This window comes from Chlorocebus sabaeus, chromosome 20 (assembly GCF_047675955.1).
Source record: "Chlorocebus sabaeus isolate Y175 chromosome 20, mChlSab1.0.hap1, whole genome shotgun sequence".
NCBI classification, from domain to species: domain Eukaryota; kingdom Metazoa; phylum Chordata; class Mammalia; order Primates; family Cercopithecidae; genus Chlorocebus; species Chlorocebus sabaeus.
This window is the reverse complement of record NC_132923.1, coordinates 70,422,468-70,435,705: the sequence shown is the minus strand read 5'-3', so window position 1 is coordinate 70,435,705 and position 13,238 is coordinate 70,422,468. Positions and strand designations below refer to the sequence as shown.

The window sequence follows — 13,238 nt, the reverse complement described above, 5'->3', positions numbered from 1 at the left end:
TGTTTTTGTCAGCTTTGTCAAAGATCAGGTGGTCATAGGTGTGTGCCCTTATTTCTAGGCTCTCTATTCTGTTCCACTGGTGTATGTTCCTATTTTTGTAACAGTACCGTGATGTTTTTGAGTAGGAGTGGTGAGAAAGGGCATCCTTGTCTTGTGCTGGTTTTTAAGGGGAATGCTTCTAGCTTTTGCCCATTCAGGATAATGTTGGCTGTGGTTGTCATAGATAACTCTTATTATTTTGAGGTATGTTCCTTCAATACCTAGCTTGTTGAGAGTTTTTAACATGAAAGGGTGTTAAATTTTATTGAAAGCTTTTTCTGCATCTATTGAGAAAATTATGAAATTTTTGTCTTCAATTCTGTTTATGCGATGAATAACAATAATTGATTTGTATATGTTGAACCAACCTTGCATCTCAGGGATGAAGCCTACTTGATCATGGTGGATTAGCCTTTTGATGTACTGCTGGATTTGGTTTGCAACTATTTTTTTGAGGATTTTTGAATCACTGTCCATCAGGATATTGGCCTGAAGTTTTCTTTTCTTGTTGTATCTCTGCCAGGTTTTGATATAAGAATGATGTTGGCCTTATATAATCAGTTGGTGAGGAGTCCCTCCTCCTCAATTTTTTGAAATAGTTTCTTTAGGAATGGTGCCAGCTATTCTTTGTACATCTGGTAGAATTTGGCTGAGACCCCATTCTTATGTGTAGAGAGGTATAATTTCCCAAAAGAGGGGTGCTATGGTCTGAATGTTTGTTTTCCCCAAATTCAGGTGTTGAAATTCTAAACCCCAAAGTGATAATATTAAGAGATGGCGCCTTTGGGAGGTAATATGGTTTGGCTCGGTCTCCACCGAAATCTAATCCTGAATTGTAATCCCCATAATCCCCAAGTGTTAAGGGAGGGACCTGGCAGGACATGACTGGATTATGGGGGCAATTTCCCGCATGCTGTTCTCGTGATATTGCATGAGTATGCGTGAGATCTGATGGATTTATAAGTTCCTCCTTCACTCACTCTCCCTTGCCTGCCACCACATAAGACATGCCTGCTTCCTTTTCCACCATGATTGAAAGTTTCCTGAGGCCTTCCCAGCCATCCAGAACTGTAAGTCAATTACAGCTCTTTTCTTTATAAATTACCCAGTCTCGGGTAGTATCTTTATAGCAGTGTTCAAATGGACTAATAAAGAAGGTAATCAGGTCGTGAGCACTCTGTCTGCATGAATAGGATTAGTGTCATTATAAAAGAAGCCTAAGGGAGTTTGTTTGCCCCTTTGCCATGTGAGGACTCATCTAGAAGGCACCATCTATGAAGTAGAGAGAGAGTGCTCACTAGGCACCAAATCTGCTAGCATCTTAGTCTTGAACTTCTTAGCCTAAAGAACTATGAGCAATGCATTTCTATTGTCTATAAATCACTTAGTCTAAGGTATTTTGTTATAACAACCCAAATAAACTAAAGTAAGATGGTTGAGGACACCAAATTCGACTTAAAGAGGGCTAAGGTAGAAGGAGTAAGAGAAACTTTAGGTCTGATTTTTCTAAAATTTCCCCCTCCCTCACACTAACTCTCTCCTGTACAATATAGGAGGACTGTCTCAGGGAGCAGATGGAGTGAGGGCAGGGGAACCTGTTGCAACAGAACTACAGTGATATGTACCACTTTGTGCAATTGGTATTAGTTGATTATTTGAATGCCCTTCTCCATCTGCTCCGCTCCCTCTACATTTCTAGTTCCTAGCCTAATGCCTGGTAATATAGCTTGGATGTGCATCCCCTCCAAATCTCATGTTGAAATGTGATCTTCAATATTGGGGGTGGGACCTAGTGAGAGGTGTTTGGGTTATTGGGGAGGATCCCTCATGAATGGCTTAGTGCTGTCCTCTCAGGATTCAGTGAGTTCTCAATCTTGGAGTTCAGATGAGATCTGGTTGTTTAACAGAGCTTGCTACCTCCTCCCTCTCTCCCTTGCTTCCACCATGACTGGAAGCTTCCTGAGGCCCTCATCAGAAGCAGATGCTGGCACTATGTTTTGTGTACAGCCAGCAGAAACATGAGCCAAATAAATCTTTCCTTTATAAATTATCCAGTCTCAGATATTCCTTTATAGCAACACAAATTGACCAACAAACTCGGCATGTAGTAATTATTCCATTTAAATGAATTAGGGTTAAATACATAAATAAAAACTTTCTTTTTTAGTAAGTATAAAGTCCATAGCCTTCTGGGTTGGAAACAAAAAAAGGAATTAGTGGGGAAGGATGACTAGTGAATCGATTTCACCCTGTCCTGAAAATTCACCTTTCTCTTCAACATCAGTCACTGACTGTCCATGACTTCACCATGCTGGCCTATACCACTTCACACCCTTGTCCAAGCAGGAACAGTGAGCCTCCTTCTTAATATCTCTTATCCCAGATGAGACAAGACTATAACACCCACATGACATTTTACCATAGACACATATACCAAAGGGGAAATAAACATAGAATATCAGCAACCTCAATGAGTGGTCTCCTTTAAAGAGCTTTTTTTAAAATTTTGGATGGTGTAGTAATAAATCATCTGGTAGATTTCAATGAGATAAAACAAACCTAAATAAAATATTAAAAATGAATTTGTGACACACTATAACCATAGAATATCCCATGAAATAGAACATCGTGTGATCCAATTGTCTGTATTTATAGGGAACCTACAAATATGAAAAGAAGTGTCCAATTTAAGAGGACTAGTGAAAAAGATGGAACTGAAATTAAAGCCCCTTCATATCCTGTCTAGTTTTCTAGTCACTCAACTTAATGTTTAAACCAACTACCTGACTCTTCAGGTCTCCATGGTCTCCAGACACTGAAATCTAAAATAGATTCTAAATGAAATTAATGCTACTTGTGCTATTTTGTTAAGATATAGTTTATCTTTTTTAACTTATTACATTGTAACTGGAGAGGTAACTCAGTACTTTAAAGAAATCTTCATAGTTGTTGTTGACTGATAAACATGTTTATAAGGTAGTGAGGAGAAAGAATAGTTGCATGTTTAGAAAAAGGAAAAGTTGGGAGATAATTGTCCCCTCTTTACCAACTTGTCAGATGGAGCTTTTAGAATATCAGACCATCATGAGATACCAAATGACAAATGGATGAACCAAACCACTTTGGGCCAAGGGTGTGAGAGATGTCTTTAAGGCAAGATTTAGATAATGGCACAAAGAAGATGTGGAGTAAATTTGCCTGAGAGAAGCAAGTGGAATGGCCGAAGAGGCAGAGATAAGGAAAGAGAGGTAGTTCATAGTGTTATTGGAATGTCTGCATAGAAGCTTTCCAATTCTTTCAGGTAGCCAACTGCCCTCTAGTAGTTTATCCACCTGGAATTAGATGTTGCACCATCTCACACGGTTGTGTCTCCAGGTGCACTGCAATCAGCAATAGCTATTTTGCTTAGTTCTTGGATGAACAATTGCTAATAAGTAAACTCAATCATAATATTATAAAAGAAAAATGAAAATAATCATGTGAGCAGAAAACCTCTGCCGCAGCAAGTCTTTGGGCTAAACTACAGAAAGGTGTTATCATTTCTCAAGTAGTTTAGACCAAGAGACATGACAGAAACTTAGTAGAAAAGGTGGCAGGCATGGCCACTAGGATGGGACTAGGGAAAACTAAGTTGTCTCCAGAGCCTGGAGAAGACAATAATGTGCAATATTAAAGGACTGAACAGGCTCCGATGTGATTCTGATAAGCATGAGAATCTAAAGAGTTCTAATCGGTGGAGTAGAACATGTCTCTGGGAGTTGCCACAGGAAAGAGAAACATAACAAATCTGAGTTATATATTGGACCTCACCAGTAGGCTATTCCTAGAAATAATTAGAGGGCTATGCAGAGAAACCAAGACAAAGCTCCAGTCATATGAAATAGCAGCCCCAGGAGTGTTGGAGGGAAAATATTCAGAAGATACCAGGGCACACAGGGTTTATTCAGCACAGCAAGGCCGAGTCTATGGCACCAAAGACAAATCTACCTTTGTTGTAATGGATAAGAGCAGTGATTTGGGTGTTAAAAAGCATTGGTTCTAAATCCCGGCTTTGCTGTTTACCAGCTGTGGGACTTTGATGGATAGTTAGTTACCCCTTTGACCCTCAATTTTTCCTTTTTTTAAATGAGGTGTTGTGTAACTCCTGTCCGTTGCCAAGAGGATTAAATAAAATACTATTTTAATTTGTAGTTGAGTGTGTGACATGAAGGAAGCATTAAGACAAAGGTAAATATTATTTTAATTTTTTTTCACTGATGGGACCAAGGTTGTTAATATGCCTCTGGCCTTAGACAGCACTGACTCAGAGACTGGATGATTTTGCTTGGCAATACTGGCATCAATTCTAGATGAGCAAACCACGTTGAGAAACTTAGAGGGGCAACCTGTCTTGACCATCGAGGAGGCCTTTTAAAAATGCATCTGTTGTATTAATTTCTTCTTAAAGTTTGTTACTGAAAGTGGAGTGTAGAAATTTTATGGCCTGGTCTCTGCAAAATTTTATTGCGTTAAATGTCAAACAAGGACCAAAGTTAGCACTTCAATTCAAGATTCTACTGGACCTGCTTTGCTCAATAGAAATGAATCATTTAAAGCATTGGCACAAGAGTGCATTGGTATTGCTGAATACTCTAGAACACTTGGATAAGAATTATTTTCTTAAGCAGGTAAGTAGTTGTCCTTAAATCTTGTTCAGTTTATTAACTGACAGAGTAAAATCTTAAATAATGAACAAAATATAGTTCAGACCTATTTCTGTCCGTACCATTACAAATTTATGAGAGCTAAGTAAATGAGGCTTTACAATGTCTGAGAATATCAGGTGATTTCCTTAAGAAATTTACAAATATAAGTAAAAATTAATTTTCTAATTTCTAAGGATTTCTATCTCCCCATTAGTTGTGAATATGGAGGCACAGTGTAAACTTAATATTTTGGACAGGAAAAGTCATTTTTAGCTTAACTTAGTAAAGAACTAAAAAAGAAAATAAAACATAGACCAGTCTCTGTTCCAAACGCTTTCTGCAATGCACAGAGTTGTAGAGTTTTAGCTCTGCCCAAGAGAAGCTCAAAATATGGGAATTATTTATTCATCCATTCAACAGAAAACAAAATTGATTGTCTACAGCACTGAGAAAACAGAAGTGAATACTAGAGACAAAGTGTCTGTCCTCAAGGAGCTTACATTCTAGTGTAGGGAGACAGACAATAAATAAAAAACACAAACATATAATTCAGGTAGAGATAAATGGAATTTTTTTTTTTAATTGCAGAATAAGTGCTAGGAGACTGATGTGAGAGGTATACATTTCTTATAGATAGCATGTCAGGGACGACTCTCTGTGAAGGTGACAGGTGAGAAGAGCCAAAATGCAATGAGAAAGTGAATCTAGCAGAACCCAGGCCTGGCAGGGTCCTCTAACACAGTGGTCCCCAACCTTTCTGGCACCAGGTTTCGGTTTCAGGGAAGACAATTATTCCAGGAACTGGGTGGTGAGGGAGGTGGTTTCAGGATGAAAGTGTTTCATCTCAGATCATCATCAGGCATTAGACAGAGTTTCATAAGAAGCGCACAACCTAGATCCCTCGCATGCACAGTTCACAATAGGGTTCGCACTCCTGTGAGAATCCAATGCTGCCACTGATCTGACAGGAGGTGGCACTCAGGTGGTAATGTTCTCTTGCCCACGCTCACCTCCTGCTGTGTGGCCCCTTTCCTAACAGGCCATGGACTGGTACCAGTGCGCGACCTGGAGTTTGGGGACCCCTGCTCTAAGATTTCATCAACCTCTGTCCCAACAATCGCAGCAGCTTCTTCTTCTTCTGTCCCAACATTGACAGCAATGACATTTAGAGGTTCAGGAACATGGCTCGTGTTTTCTCCAAGGATGTACAGCAAGAGCATAACTTCTATTCGTCACGTAGTGCCTCCTTTGTCACCGCCAATTTCTATCTCTTTTTTCTACCATCAATATTTTAATACCAGTGGCCTGCCTCTGAAGATTTCATGGCCCAACTTTTTAAATGCCAAAAAAAAAGAAAAAAAGAAAATATCTGTTTCTTTAGGAGTCTTGGTAAAAGAAAATTAAATATATATATATATATATATATATATATATATGAAGTAGTTTGGGTAGTTTGAACACTCCTCTCTTTAACAAGAATCTTCAAATTTGTTTTGGTAGCAGAAGTCTCTTCTCAGACAAATCTTATGTAAAACAGATTATGTATTATACAACAGAGAAAACAGCAGAACTGTTCTGGATAAAGCAGAGATCTGACTTCCCAGAAACTGCTTGAAAATTCCTCAAAGGCCCTGGAGCAAAGTCTCTTTGGACAATGGAAAGAAGATTATGTTTATCAAGAGCATCTTTTTAAAAACACTCATTCAAAATATTGAATGATATTCAATATTCATTTTCTGAATTTCTGCTGAGTGCAAGGCAATGCCCTATAAACTGAGAGCAACAGTGAAAGACAGAGAAGGGATAAAAAGAAATCACTTCTTGATCTCATTCAGAAGGAGATAAAACAATTCATTATAATGGTTAAATATATGAGATTTGGAGCTATATAGCTTCCAAGCCGAGATCCTTCACTTCTTTTCTGTGTGGTCCCAGTGAGTTAATTAATCTAACTATGCCTCAGCTTCCACAAATGTGAAATAAAACCCGTTAACTTGGTCCTTCACCAAATTACTGGTCCCTGCTAGGTGAGTATCTCCAAACATTGTGGATGAATCACATTTTTTCTTTAATAAAAGCTTTACTGGATTGAACAGTAAGGATACAGCACAGTGAGGAATCTGTGCAGAGTGCTCTGACACCCAGTGGATGATCTAATAGTGGGTCTGTCTATAATCATTCCTATACCCTCGTTACCTCCTAGTAACTAGGAGGTAATCTAGGTCAAAGATTCATGTCTCTAATATGTTAAATGAGATAAAAGCCCCATCCCTTGCCTTGGAGCCTCAAAAGTTTCTTTGCAAGGTTTAGTTACTAAAATAAGTTTCTGGACAGCAAGGACCTCAGTCTATCTATTCAAATCCCAATGCCCCTTGTCCCAGGTCTGTCTTCTGGAGTTACCAGGCTGCAGAGAGTATTCACAGTTTTTGTTCTGCATCTTTGGCAGTATCACTCACAAATCAGATGTCATTTCAGTCCGGCATGCAGAGGTCCTTTCTTCTTTGGTATTAGGAATAAATCAGCTCCTTAGAAACAAGTGTGAAGTCTGCCCACCTGGTCACTGATAGAGGCAGGGAAAGAGCTTAAGTGACTGTGGGAACACAGTGTGTAAGCATGCATGTGTGTGCAGGAGTTATGAAGAGGTATAGATGAATGCTGAAGCAGGCCTCTTTGATCAACACACCGACCTCATAGCAAGGAGGGTATTAAATAAAATCATGTATGCAAAGCATTCCAACATTTTATATTCATTCTAGTATAGGGAGACAGGCAATAAGCCAGTAAAAAACACTCTGTGTTTCTTTTGCTGTTCCACTCAGTAACTGTAAAGTATACTTGTGTTGGTAAAGAGCAATTTAATTGCAAGCAATCAATTTTGTTTAACTACCTAGACAAAGGGGAGTTATTTATGTATCACTCAGAAAAATAAATATCACACTTAGTTATCTGAGGGAATCATATATAGTACAGGAAATCGTTTCATAGATGTTGGAAGAATGAAAGGGCAAAAAAGGGACCCTGAACTAATGCAGAAATGGTAACTGCAGGAAGAAACTACCTCCTCTAGGAGAGGGATCTCTGGGGAAACAGAATAGAAGAAGTATGTTTCCAAAGCCATGGATTTCAGAGGAGGTGCTCTGTGGACTAAGATTGCTGAGGAAGAGGCAGCTCTCTTCCAGCTGCTGTTGGCTCCTCTGGGTGCCTGTGCTAAGCCTGCTACTCAGAGGCAAAGACACTGGAAGCTGCAGCCAAATGCCAGTGGTGCAAAGATGCTGCCAAAAACAAAACAGAAAGGACAGGCTGACTCTTTCCCTTGGGCATTCTTACGTCCTTTAGTGGCTCTTATAAGCTAATGGGAAGCCAGCTAGCAGAGGGGCCTGGGAAATGCAGTTTGCAGAATATAGAAGGGTGGATTGAAGCTGAGAGATAATAGGTAAATAACTGGCAAATTGGTTCATGGAATCCAAGGAAGGCTCAACTCAGAAACCATATGAACCAGGACCTGCATGTAGCTAGGACTTCCTGTTTCTTCTCTAAATTCTGCTTCTCACTGCTCATCAACTTAGGCAGTTCTGTTCTCCATGGCAATGGCAGCACATGGCTGCTCAAATCTCCCACATCTGACTCCCTGCAACTGTGACCATCAGAGATAAATTAAAAATTAATTAAATTATACCTGCTTTTACTTGCTCTACTATGACCTTGACGCAAATTTGTAGCCTTTTGAATTTCAGATTTGTTTTTTCTCTTCAAGGTAGATTAAATAAAATTGTTGACTTAGGGGAAACAGAGATGACTGCATGTCAGGTAAAAGTCACAAGGTACATTTTTTATTCTATTTCATATTATTTCAATAATGGGTCATTGTATAATATCTCAGGAGACATCAAAATTTCCAAAGGAATTATACTCACAGTATAAAAATTTAACACATACCTCTGTTCTGCTTCAGAGTACCATAGTTAACTCTTAGGCATGATTCTCCCTTTGTGCCTCCTTCCTTTCCTCCCACATCCTTTTGGCTAGAATTCCATTAACAACTGCACCACAGTGAGAAAAGGAAGAGAAAGATAAAATCGATGAAATTTAATTCAGACTGTTATGTTTGTACTTCAGGATTTTCAAGCATTTGGCAATAGGCACAGCAGTGAAATAAGCCAACAGAGCCCTGGCCTGCCATGTATTCACTCTTGACCATGAATCTTTTCTGAGCTGGGGTTTTTTTAATTTTTATTTTTATAGTGAGAATAATAACAATTACATTTTCGCAGATAATATGAGAACCAAATAAGATACCATTTGCAATTAAAAAAAAATCACTTTTCAGCCAGGCGCCGTGGCTCACATCTGTAGTCCCAGCACTATGGGAGACGGAGGCGGGCAGATCCCTTGAGGTCAGGAGTTCAAGACAAGCGTGGTACGGTGAAACCCTGTCTATACAAAAAAATACAAAAATTAGCTGGGTGTGGTGGTGCATGCCTGTAGTCCCAGCTACTTGGGAAGCTGCAGCAAGAGAATCACTTGAATCTTGGAGGCGGAGGTTGCTGTGAGCCAAGATTGCACCACTGCTCCAGCCTGGGCAATAGAGTAAGAACCTGTCAAAAAAAAAAAAAAAAAAAAAAATTCACTTTTTAGGCTCCCTCTGACTTCTAAACATAAATACTGTAAGGACCAGCATGAATGGAGCTGAGGACAGGCCCCCTAGGCTTGCATATGTGATGCAGGTGACCTTTGCCGACCTTGCTGCTTACCTGTTTCACTGCCAGGATTAAAGTTCATCAGAGTCAGGGAGGCTCAAGGTCAGGGACAAGGAAGTTCAAATCTCAAAGTGGCCTAAGGCTAAGAAGAACCCAGAACTCAGAAGGGGCATGGCTACTCTGGAATCTAGTTCAACTCTCCTACAGATGCATTCACTTGAGTGGAACAGCCAGGATTGAAAACTCTGTGCACAAGTTGTTTAACAAGAAGACAGCACCCCAAAGAATGTGCGAATAAAGGCAAAAGAATCACAATCATTGATTTTTAACAAAGTGAGTCCATTCCAATTGAACTGTGTCTTTCGTTGATACCTAGTGGCTCAATCAGTTACTCAAAGGCAGCAGTTTTAAAACTTCTAAAGACTTTGAATTGGATCCAGGGCAAAACCTAAACTGCTTAGTCCTACATCCAGAGCCCTTCACAGCTATAGCTTCCATTACCCTCTCTCCATAAGACAGCTCTTCCTCGATTGTGTCCGGCATTCTCATGACTCTTTGCCTTTGACGTAGGTTGTTCTCTTTCCCAAACTGCCCATTATTACTTCTCCTACTCGCCTTTTAAGGCAGAGATTGAATATCGTTTCCTCCTGGAAGCTGGGTGTTCTTACCTACTCCTCATAGCACACCCAACACGACACACAGCAATAAAAATCACTTGTCTTCCAACTAGACTATGAGTAATTCCTCTAACAAGAAGCTAGGGCTGATTCATCATACACTCCACCCCCTTGTCTCTTCCTATCCTATGTTTGGAGTTTGTAAAGTTTTGTGAAATACCAGTTAGAATGGCTATTACTAAAAAGTCAGAAAATAACAGATGCTGGCAAGACCGTGGAGAAAAGGGAATGCCTGTATGCTGCTGGTAGAAATCTAAATTAACTCAGCCGTAGTGGAGAGTAGTGTGACAATTTCTCGATACCTTAAAGGAGAATTACCATTTGATCCAGCAACCCTATTATTGGGTATATACTCAAAGAAATATAAATTGTTTTATCATAAAGACACATGCACATGTATGTTCATCACAGCACTGTTCACAATAGCAAAGTCATAGAATCAACCTAAACGTCTATCAATGGTAGATTGGATTTTTAAAATGTGGCACACATAAAGTGATGGAATACTATGCTGTGATAAAAAAGAATGAGATCATGTCCTCTGCAGCAACATAGATGAAGCTGGAGGCCATAATCCTAAGCGAACTAACACAGAAACAGAAAACCAAATATGCATGTTCTCATAGGTGGAAGCTAAACATTGAGTACACATTGACACAAAGAAGGAAATGACAGACACTGGGCCTTACTTGAGGGTGGAAGGTGGGAGGAGGGAGAGGATCTAGAACTGCTTGTGTACTTCACTTATTACCTGGGTGATGAAGTAATGTGTACACCAAACAACTGTGACAGGCAATTTACCCATATACCAAACCTGCACATGTACCTGTGAACCTAAAATAATAATTAAAAACAAAATAATGAAACAATAAAAAAGTGGGGTCCCCAGAAAAAAAAACTGTGAAAGAATGAAAAAAATCTCTAAAATGAATATTTACCCTGAACACACTCTTCTATGTGATTTCCCTTTCAATGAGAATAGCATGGTATAGTGGACAGTAGGTTCTAGGGCTTCACAGACCTGATTCTAGTTCTAGTGTCCCACCTACTAGCTAAGTCCCAGTAATCATGTTACTTCTTTCAACCTCAGTTATTTCATTTTTATAATGAAAATAGTAATAATAAAGTTAACATTCACAGAAAATGCAAAGTTCAAATAAGAAAATATTTGCAATTTTTAAAAATATAAATAGAGAAATGCTATACAAAAGTTAAATATTTAAACATGACAGCAACTACAATTTTAAAAATCTTATTTACTCAGGGGATAGGGTAGGAATTAAAATTCAACCAGAACCAAAAAACAGCTAAAAAAATTAAAGGAGGGAAATAGAATGAGGGCATTTCATAGGTGGTTTCTGGTAAGAAGAAGTAAATAAAAGTGGCTAATATCAATGTCTGAAATAAAATTTTGAAGATTTTCAGAGATGAATCAACAGCTTCCTCATCATAGAGTGGAAAATTGCTATTACTGTTTTAGTATTGATAATTAAACCAAAATGACAATAAACTGCTTGCTATTAGAAGGCAATAAATAAAACTCAAGTTTCTATTTGAAATACAGCAGACAATTTTAAGTTTTTTTTCTTCTGCTGTGAATCACCATCGCTTTATTGTCACATCAATTCTTTGGAACCACCTCTCACTTTTACTGTCTTTCTGCTTCTTGCCAACTCCTCTCAGTTCTGACTTTAAATTTCTGCCTTTCCTCTCCTATGAGAATGATCTTTTAAAACAACTTGGAAGATCCTTCTCAAAACAACTTGGAAGATTAGAGCACACAATCAGATCACTTATAATATCAACTTAGATCAAATCGAGATGCAATTCCAGCTACAAGAAAACAAGGTTAACTCATAAAAGAGATTTCAATTGTACTTTAAAATATAAACTTACTGCAGTACTTACTTAATTATGTCATCGCATGTTGCCTGTAACAGCCATCTCTTTTTTCCTGCTTAGTGATGCTGTAAATCGGCTCTCCATCCCAGCTCCAGGGGGTGAATGTCAATTATCACAGTTCATCTAGAGTCATAATAATTGTGTTCCCTTCACCAGTGATTGGTTTAATCGGGGGTATATTATGTAATCCTGGCCAATTAGGCTAGAGGGAAGTATGATTCTGGACTTTTTGAGGAAAGATTTTTCATCCTGATAAAAAGAGCTAGGTGATGAGAAATAGCTCATTTGTGCTTCTCCATATGATCATGTGAGCACATGACCTCTCTGGCTTCAGCAAAGAGGAGGGAAGCAATGCCTCCATAGTAGAAAGGTTCAAGACCCCTGGATCTTTAGAAGAGCGTTAACTGGCTGGATTAGCACATTATGAAAACGCCCACTTTCAGATGTGATATTATGTAAAATAACAAATCCTTTATTGTTTAAGCCACTTTCAAATTTTGCTTCATTTTGCTTTTCCAGCTGAAAACATCCTGAGACATGTAGTAAACTTTTGGCAAATTGAATTGTCTGGCTAACCAAGAATTTAAAAAAATATCTTCCAGATTATCCTGAAAGAATACTAATAGTGCCATCCCCCAAGTTTGCCTGTGAAATTCTAATGAAATACAGAAATAAATGCAAACATTCAATAATATAAGAACTACCAAACTTCTAAAAGAATCTCTAAAATATAGATGATACCCTTAAACATAAAAGATTATATATAATATTTCAAAGAAAATTTAGATGACATCAGATACAAGGTTTGGTAGACTTGACCATATAAAAATTTAAACTCCTAAACATGACAACTAATTCCATAATCAAAATTAGTTTAGAAAAACTAATTAGGAAAAATATAGGCAACATATATATAACAAAGTGTTAACATCCTTAATATAGGAAGATATCTTACAAGTCAATAAGAAAAAGGCATTAAAAGGAGAAAAACAGTTGAAAGCATACCCATTCAATAGACAAAAATTCAAACTTCATAAATAATATAATAAAAATAAAGAAACAAGGAAACTCTATTCCTTGACTATCAATTTGTCAAGGTTGTTAATGTTAATGAAGGCATGGTGAAACGGGCATCTTATAAAGTAGAACTGTGTTACAACTTTTACTGATAAAAATTTGGTAACTAATGCCAAAAGTTAACAATATTCATTTGTTTTGACCCAATTATTTTGCTTTGG

The 13,238-nt window shown here is 38.2% G+C and overlaps 1 long non-coding RNA gene across 1 annotated transcript; it reads right to left on the bottom strand.

Moving 5' to 3' along the window:
• Positions 1-6,361: 6,361 nt before the first annotated feature.
• Positions 6,362-12,078, bottom strand: LOC140709373 (uncharacterized). Its single transcript, XR_012089883.1, has 3 exons — positions 12,007-12,078; positions 8,661-9,319; positions 6,362-7,284 (listed from the first exon to the last, which is right to left on the bottom strand). It is a non-coding gene; the product is annotated as an uncharacterized lncRNA (long non-coding RNA).
• Positions 12,079-13,238: the final 1,160 nt, after the last annotated feature.